The sequence below is a fragment of the Sarcophilus harrisii genome, chromosome 2 (assembly GCF_902635505.1).
Source record: "Sarcophilus harrisii chromosome 2, mSarHar1.11, whole genome shotgun sequence".
In the NCBI taxonomy this organism is placed as follows: domain Eukaryota; kingdom Metazoa; phylum Chordata; class Mammalia; order Dasyuromorphia; family Dasyuridae; genus Sarcophilus; species Sarcophilus harrisii.
The window spans coordinates 75675382-75683832 of NC_045427.1; the positions used below are offsets into that span (position 1 = coordinate 75675382).

The 8451-nt window shown below is 41.9% G+C and overlaps 1 protein-coding gene across 4 annotated transcripts in view; it reads right to left on the bottom strand.

Annotated features, from left to right (window-relative positions):
• PRKD3 (protein kinase D3) overlaps nucleotides 1-7718 on the bottom strand; it is a 93687-nt gene extending 85969 nt beyond the window's left edge. Inside the window, exons 1-2 of one of the 4 annotated variants that reach the window (XM_031950352.1) lie at nucleotides 7658-7678; nucleotides 3941-3986 (exon numbers count right to left, since the gene is read on the bottom strand). The gene's annotated coding sequence lies outside the window, so the exon portion shown is untranslated. Of the gene's footprint in view, nucleotides 1-3940; nucleotides 3987-6320; nucleotides 6409-7657 lie in introns of those variants that run through there. The other 3 variants (XM_031950351.1, XM_023495008.2, XM_031950350.1) reach the window with 3 other exon arrangements.
• Between the last annotated feature and the right edge of the window lie 733 nt (nucleotides 7719-8451).

Consider the following 8451-nt stretch of genomic DNA (forward strand, 5'->3'; position numbering starts at 1 on the left):
ATTTGTACACTAGATATTTTTCTAAGGAGGGAAATGTTTTTGCCAGAACTATGAAGAGTTTTTTTTTTTTAATTCGTGTAAATTATGCATACATATATATAGCTGGCAAGTAGAAAGTGGTACATTATATGATGCTAGTTCATATTTTTTTGCAATAAATAAAATTGCTTTTTGTGACTTTGATAAAGCATAGTATCAAAATGTCCTTAACATTAATTAAATATTAAGATTAAATATCTGACCCCAGTAATTTTAAATAGCAAGACAAAACTACCATAATAGAATATTCAATGAGGGTGTCATCATATCACAATTATTATACTGTAAAATCATAAAAAATAATGCTACTCATAAAGGCTGTTATATATTTTCATTTATGCAAATTCTTAAATAATGATATTTGTTGGGCCCTTTTCATCAAATATCACTTATTTTTTCCCCATTCGTGCTTAACAGCTAAATAACAATAAAATTTCATAGACATTTAATAAGATGACTAAATTCAGTACCAAAATATATATTATTCCTATATTAAACTATATCCAAACAATCAGGGTAATTTTTATAGAAAACATTTTAATTAGCTACAGTAATACATTTCAGCAGGCACATACATAGGAGAAACTAAGTGAGCTGTCACATTAGCTTCTACCCACTCATTCCATCTGTTTTCCTTCTTGCTTTATGTGATAAACTTAATTGGAACTCTAATTCGCTATGCAAAAGGCAGTTAATATGTAGAGGTCAAAATAGTAGACTGGAACTCAGAAACCTTAGGTCTACATTAACTTTGGAATAGAAGCCATGTTCTCAATTAGTCATTTTATATATATATATCCTTCACTTATAAAATGAAGAAAACAGTGACTCCTCTTTAACAAACCAATTAGATAAATCAACTGGATAAAATCCACATCTTTTTAACACTTAGAAAATGGAAAGCCCAACCCACTTATATTATCAAGAATTTGGCAAGCAATTCTATTTTGTTTATTAAGAACGTTTCTGGTGCTGTTTCAGAGGTATCTGACACATAGTCCTTTTAAATAATACTTCACATCCTACAAAGGAGAAATGAATGGCATATATCTCTTCAAAAGCCTTAAAAGAAAAGCATATTTTCTATTTTTATATTTCAACACTTTTTTTCTTTTTTTTCTCTGATTGTTATAGTTGTAAAACACATTAAAAGGAAGCTTGGCATTTTAACTTAAAATTATTTGTCTGGGGGGGAATGCAAAAACATTTTTTTAAATATCCAGAACATGAAGAATGGAGTAATCCTCACAACTAATTATCCTGACTAGAAACTAACCTATTAATTTAAATTCAGTCTCATTTATGTTTGAAATATGGAGAGCCAAAAGTTCTTTTGTTGTTATTATTGTTGTTGACTGGCATATATGTATTGATTAGAATATAATGTGATCTGTTTCAATGGATATTGAGCATGTGGCCATTTCCATTTTCCTTACATTGTAAGCTTTCATGTCAAGTACTTAATTTCCCTTTATAATCACAGCAGTGACTGTCTGTTTCGTTTTTTAACATGGTTTTTACACCAACACACAAAATCAACATTCAGGGTTTTCTACTCACAAATTCATCCAAGGCAATTCTTTCTCCCAAGAATTCAACAGGCACCAATCACCAGCTGGATAAATTTCTGCCTATTTATTACTTAAGTATTTGAATGTTCCCCATCTTGCTGTATGTGGTCAAAACTTTTTGCAGTAGAATGAATTTCTGCTAACTCTCAGGTAAAATAAAGGAAGTTGGAAGGCATTTGACCTCCTATCTAAATGAAGACCACTTTTTGGTTAAAGGACAAGTTCAAGTCTAGAAACTCTCAAGGTTAAAACAATTTGTGCTCCTATGCTGTTCTTGATATATCTGGCATCATTCTGAACCAATGCTTATTGAAAAAGTATGACTCATTAATATTCAAAGAAGCAGTTTCTCAAATAATGCTTTGTAATAGCAAAACTTCAAAAAGAGGAAACAGGTAGGTTGTTTTTTTCTCCAAAGTTGTTCTTGCAATTGACAGTGAAATTAAATGTTACAGTGTCCTAAATAAAATATTACATATGCTTTGTGACATTTTTAAATAGATGCCTACATTAAGATTAACTTGAATTAAGTATTTGTGGAGAATTTCAATATAATACAAATAGTTTTCCTTTCTGAATATTTAACTTTTAATAGCACGCAGACTACCAGAACTGAAAATCATAAATCCCCATTGCCCTAGTACAATTGTAACATGATTTAATAAAAATGACCAAACTCACAAATAATTTCCAACACACTAAGTTCAGCATCAGTTAATTTTCTCTAAAAATGGCAATAACTGAAAATGTTCCAAATATTTTCATCTCTTAAAATAAAGGCTAAATGTTTCCCTCCTAAAAGCAGAGAAACTAATTTAAATATAGCTTCAATTCTTTATATATATGTAACTGCTATTAATTTTACATAAAAATTCTTTGTGAGATTTATGTCAATGGATCCATTAAGACTACTCCACTGAACAGGAACCAATATCTATTTTAAAAAGGTCATCTGATGAAACTGAAAGTTTATGGTTTTTATACATTCAAAAGGCTCACTGACATTTTTTTAAATTGAATTTTAAAAACTAAACTGGAGAATATACTTGAATCTTAGCCATTCTGAAGTGAAATGTTATATTTAAAATTACAAGGAATATCAAAGAACTCAGTTTATTAGAAAAGATGCATAAAAGCTCTTATCAGTCATGATTAATTGTACACTACTTTCTGGACTGAAAATTATAATTAATGATACTTCCATCATAAATATTATTTTTCTTTTTGTTCAGTCATGTCTGACTCTTTGCAACCCAATTTAGGTTTTCCTGGCAAAGATAAGGGAGTGATTCACCATTTTCTTCTCCAATTCATTTTACAGATGAGGAAACTGAGGCAAACAGTTAAGGATTTGCCCTGGATCACAATTAGTGTCTGAGGTCTTAAGTCTTCCTGTCTCTAAGCTGTGGGAGAGGGATCTATCCACTTTGCTACCTAGCTGCCCAATTATTACTTTAATCAAAATTAATTTAGCAAGAATATTTTACATTTTATTCAAAACTCTACCAAAATAACACTATCAAGGTATCTTTAAAAACTAAAATTGGAGTAAATCTCTACAATATTCACTTTTATGATAAAACCATGACCTTTTCCCCTTCTTCTGCCAGAGGATTTTTAAATAATCACAACATAAGCAAGACTCTTAACTCTGAATGTTTAAGTACTTGCAAAGATTAAATATTAAGTTACATGAAGAAAATGAAGTTTTAACAATAATGGTAGTCAAAGAATAATTGCTATATCATGGACAGAATAAAATTGATTTTCACAATCCTATAACTTAATGTTTTAGAGAATCGCCACTAAATTCAGAAGTTTTGTGATGACTTTTCCAATATTACTCAGCTTCTACCCATCACAAGCAAAATTATGAAACTAGGTTTTCCTGACTCCAAGTGTGGTATTCCATCCAATAGCTCTCTATAATAATACCACTAACACTTTTTTTCCTGACAGAATTCTATCCAACTTGTTAAAAACTTAAAATTTTTGTTATATGCATGATCTCTCTTCCCTACCACCTAAACCAATAGTTAGTGGTTCAATGTATGATTTATCCTACAAGATCAAAGATGATACTGATAAATCTTATTTCCTGTGTAGATGGGTGTAGCTGAATAGACAGTTAAATACATGTCATGCCATCTACCAACAAAAAGGTCTGCAGGTCACATTAATTAAGTCAATTTGATTTATATGAGGAACTACTAAATGCAAGGCCTAATTTACATATTTCAGTAAGATAGCCCAGAGCCGGATGAATAGTTTTTATACAACTATTTATATGTAACATGAAAATAAACAATGACACAGTTGGGCATGCTAACCTTCAAGAACTTCCTTACAGAAAACAACAGGTACCAAGGCAGCAATCTAAAAAAGAAAAAAACCAAAACTAAACAATCAAGAAATGGGGGCTGGAGGTGGAAGCAACAGTAAGAGACACTATGATTTTCAAAACACCCACAGTCTGACAGAAAAGTGATGGAGACAAGATGCAGAATGAGACTTTTTTTTGGAATCTGTATTGCTTGACTTTACATATGACTGTCATATATAACACATATATGTGACAGACATGTCTTTTCCCTCTGTCACTATCTAATTTGCTCTGCCTCCTTCCCAACCCTTACCTCTCCTCTTTTCTCACTTTCTCTCCTCTCGCCTTTTTTCTTCCCCTTTTCCTTTTTCTTCTGTCTCAGTTTCTTTCTCTGTATTTCTCTCCTTTCTCTGTCTCTGTCTCTCTCTCCGCCCCTTCTGTCTTTCCTTTCTGCTTCTCCCGTTTCTCGTGTTTCTGTCTTTTTTTTTCTTCTTTTCAATTTCTTCCTTTCCTAATTTTTCTCTTTGAATTTCTCTTCTTTGTTTCTTTCGAAAAACTTTAAACGTCTTTTGCCACTCTCTTTTCTGCCTCATAATTTTTTTTCCCCGTCTGCCGATTTCTAAATTTGCTTTTTTTTTAATCTTTATTTCCTTTCCTTTCTTTTCTCTTTCCCTTTTTCCCCCTTTCTTTCCTCTCCCCCTTTCAAGCCTCCTCCCCCAACCCCCCTCTCCTTTTTTCTTTCCCCCTTTCTCCTCCTCCCCCCTTTTTCTCTTCCCCCTTTTCCTTTTTCTTCTTCTCCCTTTTCCTCTTTTCTCTCTTCTTTCTCCCCTCTCTCCCCCTTTCTTCCTTTCCTTTCTTTCTCCCTCTTCTTTCCCCTTTTTTCTTCTCTCTTCCTTTTTCTTCCCCCCTTTCTCCTTCTCCTTCTTTTTTTTCCTTCCTTTTTCTTTCCTTCTTTTTCCTTTTCCTTCTCCCTTTCTCCCTTCTCTTCTTTCCCTTCCCCTTCTCCTCTTTCCCTTTTCTCTTCCCTTTCTCCTCTCTCTCTCCCCCCTTTCTCCTCTCTCTCTCCCCCCTTTCTCCCTCTCCCTCTCTCTTCCCTTTCTCCTCTCTCTCTCTCTCTCTTCCCCTTTCTCCTCTCCCCCCTTTCTCCTCTCTCTCCCCCCTTTCTCCCTCTCTCTCTCTCTCTTCCCTTTCTCCTCTCTCTCTCTCTCTTCCCCCTCCTCTCCTCCCTTTCTCCTCTCTCTCCCCCTTTCTCCTCTCTCTCTCTCTCTCTCTCTTCCCTTTTTCCTCCCTCTCTCTCTTCCCCTTTCTCCTCTCTCTCTCTCCCCCCTTTCTCCCTCCTCTCTCTCTCTCTTCCCCTTCTCCTTCTCCTCCCCCTTTCTCCTCTCTCTCTCTCTCTTCCCTTTCTCCTCTCCTCCCTTTCTCCTCTCTCTCTCCCCCCTTTCTCCTCTCTCTTCCCTTTCTCTCTTCCCTTTCTCCTCCCTCTCTCTCTTCCCTTTCTCCTCTCTCTCTCTCTCCCCCCTTTCTCCTCTCTCTCTCTCTCTTCCCTTTCTCCTCTCTCTCCCCCTTTCCTCTCTCTCTCTTCTTCCTTTTCCTCTCCCCCTTTCTCCTCTCTCTCTCTCTCTTCCCTTTCTCCTCTCCTCCCTTTCTCCTCTCTCTCTCTCTTCCCTTTCTCCTCTCTCTCTCTTCCCTTTCTCCTCTCTCTCTCTCCCCCCCTTTCTCCCTCTCTCTCTTCCCTTTCTCCTCTCTCTCTCTCCCCCTTCTCCTCTCTCTCTCTCTCTTCCCTTTCTCCTCTCCTCCCTTTCTCCTCTCTCTCTCTCTTCCCTTTCTCCTCTCTCTCTTCCCTTTCTCCCTCTCTCTCTCCTTTCTCCCCTCCCTCTCGCTTCCCTCTCCCTTCTCGCTTCCCTCTCCCCTCTGGCTTCCCTCTCTCTTCCGTCCCCCTGCCTCTGTCTCTCGGAGAAGAAAAGATACTTGGTAACTGGGCCACTTTAGACCACCGCCACTGGGACGGCCGCACAGCTAACGGTCCCATACGAGGGGCAAGTCGACAACCGGGACCGCCGGCACTTCCCCCGGGCCCAGCGCACGCCCAGCCCCCGGGCCCGGGCCCGGGAGGGCTCGGGGAGGGGCCCGCCCCCCCCCGGTCCGGGGGCTGGGGGCCGGCCCCCGCGGAGCCACGCCGACAGGACCGCGCCGGCCACACATCAAGCGCGAGAGAAAAGTTCCCCGGCCCGGCCCCGGCCCGCGCGCCCCCCGCCGCCTGCCGGGGTCCCGCGCGCCCCCCGCCCGCCGCGGGCCGCAAGAACAAAGCGCCGGCTCTGGCGCCGGCCGCGGCTCCAACTTTTCTGCGCGCCCGGGCGGCGCTCCCGGCGCCTCAGAGGGACACTTACTGTGCCGCGGCCGGCCGGGTCCGAGGTAGCGGAGCCCCTGGCCCTCCGCCGGCGCCGCCTCCGTGCTGGCCCCGAGCAGCCCGCGCCGCCTCACGCGCATCGCCTCATCCCGCCCGCCGCGAGCGCCCCTTCCTCTGCTCCTCTCCTCCCCTCCTCCCCTCCTCCCCTCCCCGTCCGGTCCCACAGCCGGAGGGCGGGGGCGGAGGGAGGGGGGCGCGAGGGGATGTGCGGGGGCGGGGGGAAACCGAGAGCGGGGGCTGCTGGGAATTGTAGTTCCTCCCTCCAAGCCCCCCTCCAGAGGGGCGGGGAGGGGGGCCGCCCCCCACTGGGAGAGCCGCTGACCGGTTAGCCGGCAGCCCCAGGCGGGCGCCGGGGCAGCTCGGAAGGGAGCCCAGACGGAAGGGAGAGGTAGGGGGCGGGCTGCCGAGGAGTCCAAGGGGCGATCGCACGGCCCGTTCTCTAGGTGCGATCGCCGCGCATCCCTGGGTGCCCGCCTGCTCGGTCACCGGGTTCAGTGCCGCGCTTTGCCCCCCTGGCTGCAGTTAGCGGGGACGGCAGAGTGGGTGGGACGGACTGGCAGGCTTAGAACTGGGGGCTGAGTTGAAAGCCGTGTACCCAGAAAACTATCCGAGAGCAGTTCCCGTCCTCCCCCGCCTCCCTAGATTGGGCCGTGTCATCCCTCCTCCCTGGCACGGGCACACTTTGTACAGCTGCCCTGGCGCGCCGAGAAGTGGTGGCACAGCAAGTTGAGCAGCGTGGTCCGGGGACCCGGCGTGCCCGCTCATCTCATCCCACCACCACGAGAGGGGCTCCAGGCCAAGACTAGCCCGCACTTCACCCTGGCACCGCCGAGCAAAACGCGGATAAGGATCTGGGTAGACCAAACTTAAAAAAAAATCCACTGTCCTGCATGCAACTGGTGTCTTGGCAGATGCAGGCTTTGTTTCTGAAAGTGGTCTATTTTCCGCTTACAATTTTAAAATATAAGACTTTTTTATTTGATAAGGACATAAGCTATATAAAAACAAACCCTTTGTCTTCGGGGGAATAATCATTTCATCACAGAAGATGCTCTTGAGATGCTGGAAAGACCCTCTAGAATGTCCTTGGTACAAAACGAAAGGCGGAAACTTAGAGAAACGGAGGGGGACGTGGAGAAAAGGAAACAAGTTTACTACCCCCATACACACACCCTTTCTTAGCCAGACATCATAGATGACTCCTATTTGAGGAGGGATTTTATTTAGCTCATTATTCAAGATGAGGCGAGCAAAAACAAATCGTTCTGACTAAATTTTAATCCCTTCACTGAAGAGACATATAAAAGTTTCTCTTACCTAAATTTGTGTTTCTGTCTTCCAGTTCCCTAACACAGCTCTGAGCCCAACCCCAAATGGCATCTCTCAACAAGATTCCCAAGACTTCATTGGAACAATCTGCAGCCAGTCAGAAAAGACTAACTGACTTCCAGTTTCTCTTGTGATTTTTAAAGGGACAGAAGTAACTTTTCCTAGAAATAACTTTTCTGGAAGTTGGAATAGCCATAATGCACTGCACAGACCAACTCTTTACAGGCACTTCTTTTGAATAGGGATCTCAAGTTTAAGTAACAACAGTTAAGTTAATGTTTATAAATCCCCTCCCTAAGTCCCTTTCTCCATCCATTTCTTCTATGCCCAATTTAAGATGAACACTTTAATAATTAACTTTTAAACAAAGGTTTTTTTATGCATTGTGAAAGTCAGTTTCTTCGGGATCTTTCGTTTTAATACTAGGTAACATTCATTCAAGGAAAAGACAGGAGATCATAAAAACACATATCCCTGTAAGAACTCTTTATATTAGAGGGAAATATGTGATTTTCTCAGTATCTTCTAGTGAACCATGACTTTTTAAAAAATGTTATTTCTCATTGTACTATTGCAAATCCAAGAGCTTACCATCTTCCTCTTCTGTTACTGCAATCACATCACTCCTATTCCTACTCACACATTCTTAACACCACCTACTCACCACCACTCGCCTACTAGGGTTCCCGAATGACACACACAGTGGGTTACTGAATGACACAACACCTAATAACCATATTCATGTGTTATGTAATAGGCCTATATACATGCAGAGGAATATT